Raw genomic sequence first — 11,806 nt, 5'->3', positions numbered from 1 at the left:
TTTACCAGTTACTCTCCTATCTTCATTAAAGCATTTCTGTCTGAGCAGCTGGTAATCCACTTATTCAGGTAGGAAAGCCCGGAGTGTATTTAAGTAATGACTGAGTTCAGTATAGCTTTCTGAACCCCTTAATAACATTGCTATACCAAGGCCTGTGGTTTGACACACGAATTACAGTATCTGAAATGGACTGTTTCCCTGAAGAAGTAAAGGAAGGCAACCTTTGTCTGGAGTAAATTGCCCCGATGTGGGATTTCTCCTTTTATTAGTTTCCAAACATGTCTTTCCCCATAGTGGGAAAATCTGCCTTGCATTAATAAAAGGCCATGCTTTTAATAAACCACTTAACTATGGATTTTTCCCCCCCCCTGAGTTGTGCAGCTGATTAATTATTTTATAATTTTGGAAATTGTTTGTAGAGGTGGAGTCACTGAGATGTATTCATACCCTCTCCTTGTTCTTTATGCCTTGGTCAGAATACTTCTCATCGAGCAGTCAAGAAACTTGAGGTCCAGTGAGGTGAAAGGCAGAAGAAGCGAGGACAGAAAATCTTGTGAAAGGGATCAGAAAAAATCCCAAAGCCTTTTTATTACAGGTAACTTGGGGCAGGACTTGTTGATTTGTGTATCTCTTTAAGATGCCACCACTCCCATTTACCAGAATTTCATTTGTGTTTTCAACAGGTACAAGTTGGCTTTGTAAAAAACACTATTTCTTGCAAACTTTGCCTATTATTTATCCTTAAACCATTACTACCAGAGAGGAGACCAGAGCAGGAGCAGTGAGTCTGAAACCAAGGAAGGACTATATAAATAAGATCTTTTGAGGGGAAAGTGATCTCACAGTGTTATAAATTGCAAAGTTATTTTCCACGATAAAGAATTTATTTAGGCAGACCTAAGAGGATTGCGGGATCAATAGAGAAATGTATCCAAAAATAGTATGTAGCTCAGTAAAAAATATTAACTCTTTGCTCCACCCATCACGCAACTTTCACATTGTTCTCAAGCAAACCTATTCATGTGGATAAAATACAGTAAGCATGGGGCATTTAATAAGCAGGCAATAGCATTCATCTGACCACACTGAACAAAAGAGAAATTGAATCAAAAGGCTCTTCCTGAAGAAAAGGGAGATTGCTGAAAGAGAACAGCAACAACAAAAAATGCAGAGCTGAAGAGAAGTGTAATCCTAACATCAGACACACTGATGACAGCAGGATTATCTTCTACACAATACTGGCCAATGTTCCATAACCAAGGTTTCAAAGCATTCATGCATTTATTTTCCTTCTGTTTGTTTTTTTCCCTCTGAGATCCGTTTAGCTAAGGGTTGGATGTATGGTAGAAACCTAGAAGTTCTGAAAAGCATTTTTTCATAAACCAAAATGGAAATGAACTTTGAATGTGAGCCACTTTCTTTGCCCTGAGACGGTGCTGCCCGAGAACAAGAAGGGTCCCTCTCCGCCTCCCGCCTGTCCTGCCGGAGAGCTGCCAGAAGCGTATATGCTATGCGTACCTCACGTGGGTAACACATGGAAGCCCCAAAGTACTTTGGGTCCTCGATCAAGGTTGTTCTGAACGCTAAGCAGTATAACCACTACAAAGCACATGAGGTTCTGTCCAGTGAAGAGCAATGCCACATTATACGCAGATTTAATCCAGAGGAATTAGGTAACAAGAACGCTACGTTGTCTGTTTGCTTTAGCAGCCTTAGCATTGAAGAGAGAGGAGATGCCAAAGTTCAGGCTGCCCGTGAAACTGCAGCGTTGCCCTCGTTGTGTGTAAGACTCATGGGCACAGTTTTGACTCCTCGGCACGCGTTTTGTTCACCACCGCTCCCTCACTCAGCGCACCGCTCTGTTGTAAACCAGACGCCAGAGCTCTGTGTCTCCCGAAGCTGTCTGAAGACAAATGCAGCAGGAAGTTTGCCAGGTGCTCCAGGACTAAGGAATGACTTGGGTGCCAGGAGCAGGCACGGAGGCTCTCCAACACCTGCAGAGGGGCTGGATCTGTCAAAGATCTTCACGCACAGCCAGTTCTCAGCACGGATAAGCTGCTCTGGAGTTACTTCCTCCTGAGGGCTAATGTATAGGCCAAATGTGGGCAGATTGGCACGGGAACAAATAACAGAAGTGCTCCTCACGCAAAGGTCATGTGCTCTACTGAAGTTTACGTCCTTGCTCCGAAGTACAAGAATACTAAAGCACACCAAAGAAAATACCTGAGGTTTTCTTTTAAGGTGAAAAGAACAACTTATTTTCATGCTAGCCTTGTTCTCAGTCTTACTGAATCACTTGAGCTGAAATATTCCAAAAATACTCAGGCTGAGGGAAACAGCTGGCCTGAAAAATTTCAGCTCAAACGTTAAAAGTTTCACAAATACCCTGAAACCCAGGGTACTATAATGGGAACTGCTGGGCAACTTTCCTAATTGGCAGTGCTACCAACCTATTACATAGTCAGGACTTTATGTGTTTTGTTTATCGCAGACTACATTATCAACTACCCTCCAGTGAGTTGATAATAAGCTGAAAAATAAAGAGAGGAGGGAAGCAGAAAGGAGGCAGAGCTGCCAGCTGAACTCGGACAAGCCCAAAGAACTGTTCCGTGGCCAGTCTGGCAGTGAGACACCCCGAGGGACAGTTTCTTGTACCTGCCATGGCCTTACAAAGCTGTATCAGACACACGCACACACACATCACTCCGATACAGAAGGCTTTCACAACGTGAATAGTCTGTACCTCTCCCAAGGTCATGTGCCCGAAGCCCGCAGCCACTCAGACGGCCGCTTAAATGCAAGTGGAGCCATACAGGCTGTCGAGATAAAATTATCGCAGTCATATTTCAGCAGATGAAAAAGAAACCCGAGATGCGTGCTCGGATTAGATGCAAGAAAGAGGATACCTGCACAAGCAACAGGCAATTCTGTTTGTGTGCCGAAAGGAAAACTGGAGAGGGTTTCACGGAAACCGACCTTCAGAGAAACAGGAGCAAAACAATTCCTTCTTCCGAGGCAGTAAATGCACATTTCCAGAGCCATGCGGCGACAGCGTGGTCAGTACTGTACCTTAGATCTATCCGTGGGACTGTGAGGAGCTCTCGGCACTGAAGTCTCCTTTCCTAATGCAGTGGATGAATTTAAAATGTTTCTGCAATGACACATGTAGGGCACAAAAGATCACGCCTAGAAGCTAATCTCTGAACGTACAGTTTCCAGTTCTCGGAACAACTCCAGTGAATTGAAAACTGGCAGGGACTGAACAGCTTGACTTTTTATTTTCTGCTAACTCCAAAATTAAAAACGACAAACAAGTAGCTTGCAACATGTTCTTAGCTGCTTCAATGCAGTTGTGTGTGTGTGAGCTATAAAGAAAAGGCAAAGTTTTAGAATTTTTAAGTGTCCACTGTGTAATAAATAGTGGGTATTACAGAAATTTTAGTATCTTCAGGCAGGGAAAGACTAGATTTAGAATTGCAATAATGTATTTAATTTCCTGGGGTCATAAAGTTAAGCTATAAAGTTCTCGCGTCAGATCAAGAGAATTCCTGGCACACTAGAAACTCTTTACTTCACGATGAATTACAGTCAGATAGAGCATTCATTTGGAAGATTATAACACCAATGTCCTACTCGATAATCATACTTGTACAGGATGTTGCTTTTAAATTTGTAAGTGGGATTTTGCACCTCTTACCTTTAGTAATGTGTGATCCTATGTTTGGACTGCCTGTTACACTAATATGAAGTGACACTTCTTTACCAAGGGTTCAAATTTTAGTTGACCTTCCATTCTATCCTGGACAGGTGAATGAATCGGACTGCCAATTTTGTAATAACAAGTTGAATTTTACTTTTAATAAGATTTCCAGGGGAGATTATTTTCCAAGCAGTTCTACCCATCAATTTTCTATAGGGTCAGAAGAACTGCTGTTCTGGATCATGAATTGCATATGACAGCATAAAACAAGGATAAATTGGATAAATTACAAGTACAACATTTGATAAATAGGAGACAAAAGATAAGGACTTCACTTTTAATAAACAGTTGAATAGTGAGTATTAAGCTCTGGTGCTGAAAGCAAAACAGGAGAAACTTGGTAAAGAGAGCTCCACTTTAATAGTGGGATTCCCATGTATGTTTTGCATGGACTTCATTCAGAGCTACAGCTGCTCAGCATCTCTCAAAATCAGACACAAATGGTAATATTGTATTGAAAGCTATGGAAATTATACGTGTGCAATGCACCATCCACCACTACCAATATTTCTAGAGCATGAAACAGGGTTATTTTATGAATGAAAAGTGAATGAGTTTATGAATGAAGGGATGTCTTTTCCCAAAAAGCCATTAGGACAGCAGGGTGTCAGAAAGGTGGGGGTTTCTTTTCCTAACCCTCAGACAGTCTGATCTCCTTTGGGGTTTGACCCCATGAGGAAGGCTAAAGCACAATGCTGTCCCAATAGAAGATACCTTCACTTTGGTCTCTGTCAAAGACCACCTCCCCTCCCTGCCCCACAACCACACGCATCCGGTTTATTCAAGATTGCTGCTGGCCAGCTGAAAAGAGAGGGAATGCCATTCCTCTCCTCACTCCTCGATCAGAGAGGCTGTGAAGGGCACATATGTGCAGCACCTTGGTCTACAGAGGTGTCTGGAAAAGGGAGAAACAGAAGAATCACTACAGATCAATCTGGAAGCATAGAGGATGAATTACCTGGGTTTTTCACCACAGTGGAGCTCAGGATGGCATCAGAGCCAAAAAAGATTTGGTTTAAAGTGTAAAGCTCTCATGGTGTCATCATGCTGGTGTGATAGTTGTAGCAAAGTTTCACTAGACAAACTCAGATTTAAATACGCCTGTCACTTTAAATACTGCTACAGGAATCACAACTGCTGTATTTTCCAGTATGAAGAGTGGAAGGGATTTAGGTGAGAACTAACTATTCATTACATAGATTTTTCTTCCTAGGAGAACTGCAATCTCTTTTGTCCCAACTTTAGCACTTAGAAAAGAAGGTAATTTACAAGTGTTAAATCTGTTCTCTCCTGCTGCTTTTGCCACTTCCTGCAATATTTCGAAAATCCTGCTCCTTATTTAAAGCAAAGTTATCAGGCGTGGCTATTAATTCCCCAAACCACCTCTTTCCGATTTGTTGCCTACATCAACAAGGGAATTTAAAGTGATCCAGACCGTACCTCCGCTGTACTGATGTGGTGCAAAGTTGCTTCAAAACAACTGCAGTTCTGCAGCAGGTCCTTTCCCTTGCCCAGTTATCACCCCAGAACAAGGGAGCTGCGGGAGAGATGCCCAGGGAAGCAGAAGCATCACTGCCCAGTGGTGAGAGGACTCTTAATAATCATCCTGCTCCAAAAGGAGGAGTCAGACCCGACCCTGCTAGCCTCAGATTCCAAGAAGCGCTTCAAAGGTCTCCTGTCCTGCCACCTCCACCGCCAACGAGCACCATCCTGGGAACGTCTCCACGGGCCACCATGGTCAGACCCCAACTCCTCCCCTTCCTCCCTGAGCTGTGCAGGTAGGAGGCAGCTCTAAGCTGGTTCCAGCTGCAGCGGTTGCTGATCTGCTGTGCATCACCGCGGTGCTAAGCGAGCTCTGCAGCTCGCGACTGGCGTCGGAGCACACCCCACCAGCCTGGGGAAGGGACAGAGGGGAGCTCGTGTTGCCGTCTGCAGACACGTGTCCTGTGTCCGAATGGGGAGTGGGGACACTAGACCTTCACGCAGGCAATTCAAAACAAGATTGCCTGAAGCTTTCTTCATTCCATTCTTTCCTTTCTTTTTCTGCTATCGGTGACATTTAGAAATATGTAAGTCTGAAGCCAACCCAGGGATAAAACCTTGTGAAGAAACAATAGCTCAGCTAGATTTATCGGTTACGTTCATTTGAGAAATCTGCTTACAATGAGCACGGATCCTGACTGTGAAAGTGTCTAAGCAGGCAAACCCCTTGCCCACGATGAGTTCTGCTGAAATGAAGAAGCACCAAGCACGCTATGGACTTCTCTTAAAGAGAAAAGCTTGCAGAAATGGGGCCAAAATATACACTTCCATATGTGTACAGATACATATACATATATGTACATCTGTGTATACAGACATGCATATATATATATATATACTCACACTCTAGACGTACCTTAACCTGGAGTCACCCAAACGAGTATATTTGAATTTTCCCTTTTCAAATCTGTGACAAGAGTGTGATGGTGGAAACCTGAGAAAGTTTCAAAAGCCCACAAACATCTTCAGTGAAAAGGCTTTTCACATCATCTTTGTACTCAATGTACAGTATTTAAAAATATCATTTTAATAGCTGACTCCTTATAAATGATTAATGTACTGTATTGCACCTAAGTGCTCTCCTGTTTCTAGGAACATCTAGTTGGGTAATATTCTCGTTTGTGATTCATATGCATGTTCTTTTATAATTACAGTGAAATAACAGTTTCTGGGGAAGTGGTTTTTAAAAGAATGTCGGGTGCTACAGCAGAAGATCAAAGTATAATAAAACTTACATGGAAGCAAAAATCGTGCATGAATAACAGCAGCAGCTTTAACAATGGACTGAATAAACACACGTAATTCTAAACAGGATGGACTGAATTTTTCATCCTAGCAATTAATTGCGGAAGGCTACATTCAAATGAACAGGCTGAGCAGATAAGCTCGCACTTATCACCACAACCGTTTGCTTCAAAAGTATATATACATATATGTGCCTGCATTCCCATCAGCAGCGAGACTCTCACTACAAGATGTCAACACAGATCTTTACACATAGTGTTTGGGATCCTATAAACAGAGTAAACACAGACGTAAAAGCAGCCTCAGCAAATAGTAATGACTAAACCAGGCAGTCTTTATTTCAGGAAGCAGAGAGGCGGCCAGAGCAGCTGTAATGACCTCAAGTTCATATCCTGGCATTATCAAGAAGCAGAAAATAACTGCAAAATGTGCCTGACATGGCACATCAGGATCTAGTCACGTGTTGTCTCGCTTTAGTGAGGGAAGAGATTGAAGCAGTGGCTGGGAATGACATTTTGCTCCGCTGTTTGAAATAAAAGGAAATACTTTCTGTAAAGCATATGGTAAGCAGAGCGCTGAACAACTCGAACAGCAGCTCAGCTGCAAGTTCAAGCAAAATTCCTCATAGTGACTGCAGCACTTCTACTGCCCATGCAACCCTGGGAGGGGGCTCTGAATCTCACCTGCCAGCGCTAAAAACTACAAAATAAATGCGTTTCCAGCTTAGCCATCTGCATTCGGAACCAAATTGTTCAGCTGCGGGGCTTTGGCATTTATCTTTATCATTTAAAAGTAAATTTTAAGTGCAGTGATCAGCCAGTGAGCGGTAGTCTTTGTGGAATTACTCGGTCATCCAGACTGATCATAGAACACACAGGTTAGCTTATTGCTTCCCAAACATCAAATAAAAATAAAACTGAAGAGGACAGCCTCCTAAGTCTGAATTAAACAACTGAGGCAATAAACACAGAATAAAACATGCCAGAAGTAAAGGGGTTTTTTCCAGAAAATTATACAGCTAGAATAAAAATTATAGATTTGTTAAGAAATTTGTTAAGAAACAGATTTGTAAAAGAAATGCAGCAAATAACATATTTTACCTATAAAAAGTTTGTTTTTGAGTAATTGTATTGAAAAGCAATGCTTTGAAGGCAATCCCAAATATCACAATGCTCCTTTAATCCAGAGCTATATGGATCTTATTTTGCCAAAATAAACTAGAGAACAGAGAAATCTTTGCGGCTTAAAATTGCTCTGAGATTTCTATATAGCCTCTTTGTAGAAATACTATCCTGCAATGTAATGTGAGAAAAGAATAGTAGCAACTAAGGAGATTCAGACTGAATGTCTGTCCTTATTCCCAGGTGAACAGAAAGCTCCATGACTTGTGTCCAAATATTTCGAAAGCGTCAGTGCAAGGCAGTGACAAGTATTAAAGACACCCCCTACCTTCCCCAATTACATGAACTATCAGATCGAAAACAGAAAACTTTTTTTTCCCCCTGCTATGATATTTATTTTCATTCCCTTCAACAGCAATCGAGTCTTCTGTGGGATGTAATGGCACTTTAAAATCTGAAGTGTGAAGGTCATGAACTGAATTAACTCAAAGGCTAAAAAATAATTTAAAAATCTACTACCAATATTAATACAGTGGTTTAAAAGGACATTATCATTATGAAGTCTGTGTAATTGTTTGTGTATATGAAGGGCTTCAGGGGGATGGAAAATCTGAAAGATTTTCTCTGATGCTAATTGTAGTAAAATTTGAAGTGCCTTGCGGGCCTTGGATGTCCTGCAAGGCCCCGCCTGTGGGACCAGCTCCCGCGCTAGGAAACACTATTCTGTCACTGGGAGAGATGCACAGGCGAGACTCTCCAGCTACGTCTCAGCTGTGGATGCCAGGAGCCCTGCCAGCTCCCTGTGTGGGTGCCGAGCTGCCACCCGACAGCGTGCCGGGGACAGAACCAGGTGGTAGTATCCCCACACCCTGCCCTTGGGCTGCACAGGGGGAAAATCCAGAAACACCAGCAAAAAGAGAAGCACAGTGCATTCAACAGGCTCCCCAGTCCGGACAGCGGAAGGACCGGCATTGTTGGCAGCACTGCAAAAAGTATCTGCCATGCTGCCTGCACCCAGGCTGGGAGATGTGGGGCCTGTTCTCACCCCTGCTGTGGGATTGCAGGTAAAGGGCGGCATGTTCCTATATTTCTGCCTGCCCTCTCGGAATGTCTGCTCTCACCCATCCCAAGTGCGGTCAGCAGGATCACCCACCGTGTCTGCGTGCTGTGTGACTCCAGTGTTGCCTGGGCTTTCATGCTCTACTGTTGTACAGTAAAAACAGTGAAGGTTTCCTGCTGAGACAACAGTCAGTTCCAAGCACTACTAGAAAACCCCCAAGCAAAAGCCACCCCCAACAACAAAAGAGAATTCAGGGTCCACAAAACAAGTCTACGCTGTTAACAGCATTGTGTGAATAACTTAATAGCCCTTTTCTACCTCTACTCTCTGTGCGGTAATACCAAAAGGTTTTAAGCAGCACTCCAAATGCTGAGCCTGACCCTAAGAGGCTAAAAATCTTAACAGAAATTGCACATGGAATTCCTTTTGCTTTCATAAGCTTCAGAAACACATTCTTTGAAATCCCCACTGCTCAAAATGTGGAGGTGAATAAATGTAGCAAAGAGCAAAGGCAGTATGGGGCAGATTCTTCTCTGCCTTTCATTGCATCGTACAGCCACTGGCATCTGCACCACAAGTTCAAAGTTTGAACAGAAACTCTGTCACTGTCTGACAAAGACTTTGCGCCCTGTATCAAAAAGCACCCATTCACATTTTCAACAGTATTCTTTTCTCTCCAAGAAGAAGTTTTTCAAACATAAATCATATTTCTCAAAGCCACTGCCAGTACCCAAGCGCTCCCCACAAAGACAGTTAACCGCACCCTACCCGTAGAAATGATGCTCCTCCGATCGCTTGCTCTGTTCCCTGTTTCTTCTGCCTCAGAATGCTCAATCAGATCCTGCCCCAGAGAAAAAGCAGAGTCAAAGGTTTGGGATACTCAGAGCCGAGTCCTGGAGTCAGGCTGCGGGAAGAATGAAGGAGTACTGGGCTGAAGCAGCATGGGAGACAGACATATCAAAGTGTGCTATCGCTCAACCATCACGCACAGGTAACTGAGAGCATCTTAATTTGAAACCCCTGGTCACCATCTGGTGATAAAATAGGGAGACGCCAAGTGAGTCAAAGCAAGCTTGCGCATACCGGGATATTTTACTTACGCTCCGTAATGAAACCTATTGTCACCTCTGTTCATACTGTCGTGTCTTTCCCAGTTTAGCAGTTCAATACAATTTGTTTTAGCTTTGTCTTTCCTTCACTTCGATTAAAAGCTGATTTCGTCTTTCCAACAGATTGCATCACACACGTGCGCATAACCTTCCAATTCAAGACACTTCTAACATGAAAGGAAGTGCAAAAGAGAGCAGCCGAGACCTACAAAGTTGCGCCACTCCTGAAAACAGGCACAGAAGACAGCCATTGGGATGAATATGTTAAACAAGGCAGAATTAAAAGGTTAAAAAAAGAGAGGACTCCATCTCTCTCCTTACTTCACAACTCTTACATGTGTATTTATGAATCCTGGGACAGCAGCAAAATTAGGCCTAGCTGACCTTTAAAAGAATGAATAATTTCCTAACACAGCGAGATGTTTTGAACATATACGTAACAGATTTAAACACTCAAAGTGCTCTGCTTCTAATTACTTTTGCTACATGTGAAATATTTGAGGAAAATGTATACAGTATCTTTAATTTGTTAATTACCAGCTGGCTCCTACCGCGCATTATTAAGCGACTATGGCAGTGACTAATGCCTCTGACAATACTAAATTACCAACAACACCTTGTGGATGAATGTGACCCGAGTTGGCCTAGAAAGGACTAGCTGCAGGTGTTTATTCAGATAAAGATGGTTTATTAACCCAGGCGTAAGACAACAAACATTAAACAGCACACGCACAAGTCCTGAGGAGGAGGGCTGCACCCCAAGCCCCGCGTGCTGCCCGCCCCACGGGCGCTGCCACGCCATACACCTGCGTCCGTGCTCTTTGCTCGCAGGGCAGATGTGGAGAAGCAAGGGCACCCGGGATTTCTCTCCAGCAGTATTTCAGATGCTGTGGGCTCTGCAGCTGTGGTCCCCCGCTCGGTGACTTTGGTAGGAGCAGCGCTGGATGTGCAGAGGCGGTGCCGTGCCACGCACTGATGTTCAGGACCCCTCCACTTCCAGCCCGGCGGTCCCGAAGGTCGCGCACCCACGCTCGCGCGGGTTTCAGAGGCGCAGTGTCAGCGCGAGTTTGCGCACCCCAAGAGGGCCAGGCCCTACGCCATCACTTCATGCATTTCAGTAATTCTCCAACATGAAGCACGCGAGGGAACTCCTGCTGAAGCGAAAGCTGGCTGCAGCCATTCCCTGCAGCGTGCCAAGGGCAGGGCTGCTCAGCTGCAAGGGGCACCAGGCAGGGGATCTGGGGGTCTTGGGGATAGCAGGGACTTTGCATCAGGGAAGATGAAGATGAAGGAAATGTGATTGCCCACAAAAGGTTCCCCTGCACAGCTGCAGCCAGGCACAGCCCTTTTCCTTTTTCTTCCCTTTTTTTCAGGCAAAGCACTTTCTGCCAAATTGATTAGATTACTAACATTATAGCTTGGACAAGAACTTACACGTCTTAGCGCTAAGCGTGTGAAATAACGTTACTCTCCTTTCCAAATCCTCCTGGAGTGGTTAGGAAAGCCAGTCCTCTCTTGCACAGTTGCATTACAAAATTGCTGAACAAACCAGTTCTGCTGTAACGGGAAGGGACACATTTTCTTCCCTGCTGTAAGTAGGTCAATGAAAACAGGATGTTGTGAGGATGAAACTGTTTTCCTCCGTCCTCTTCCCTCTAATGGCAGTTTCAAATCATTACGATTTAATTATGTTTCTAGTGTTAGCTATAATAACATCGTAAGGTTATTAACAACTGATGTATTGGTGGTCCTAAAGTCTGGGGTTTGTGCTTCCTTGTGGGCTTACTCTAGCCTCAGGTATACGCATGCAATTCCTACACAGGGCATGTCATTGCACAGTTAAGAAAAGCCTGCAAAGAAATCTGGATGTGAAATGCAACAATACATTACGAGGCACAGAATTTTAACTCTCAGTTCTGAGATTCACATTGAGCTTTTACGTCAATGTGATCTCTTCTTTTGGATGAAA

Source organism: Pelecanus crispus, chromosome 2 (genome assembly GCF_030463565.1).
Source record: "Pelecanus crispus isolate bPelCri1 chromosome 2, bPelCri1.pri, whole genome shotgun sequence".
NCBI lineage: Eukaryota > Metazoa > Chordata > Aves > Pelecaniformes > Pelecanidae > Pelecanus > Pelecanus crispus.
This window is presented reverse-complemented; position numbering follows the sequence as displayed.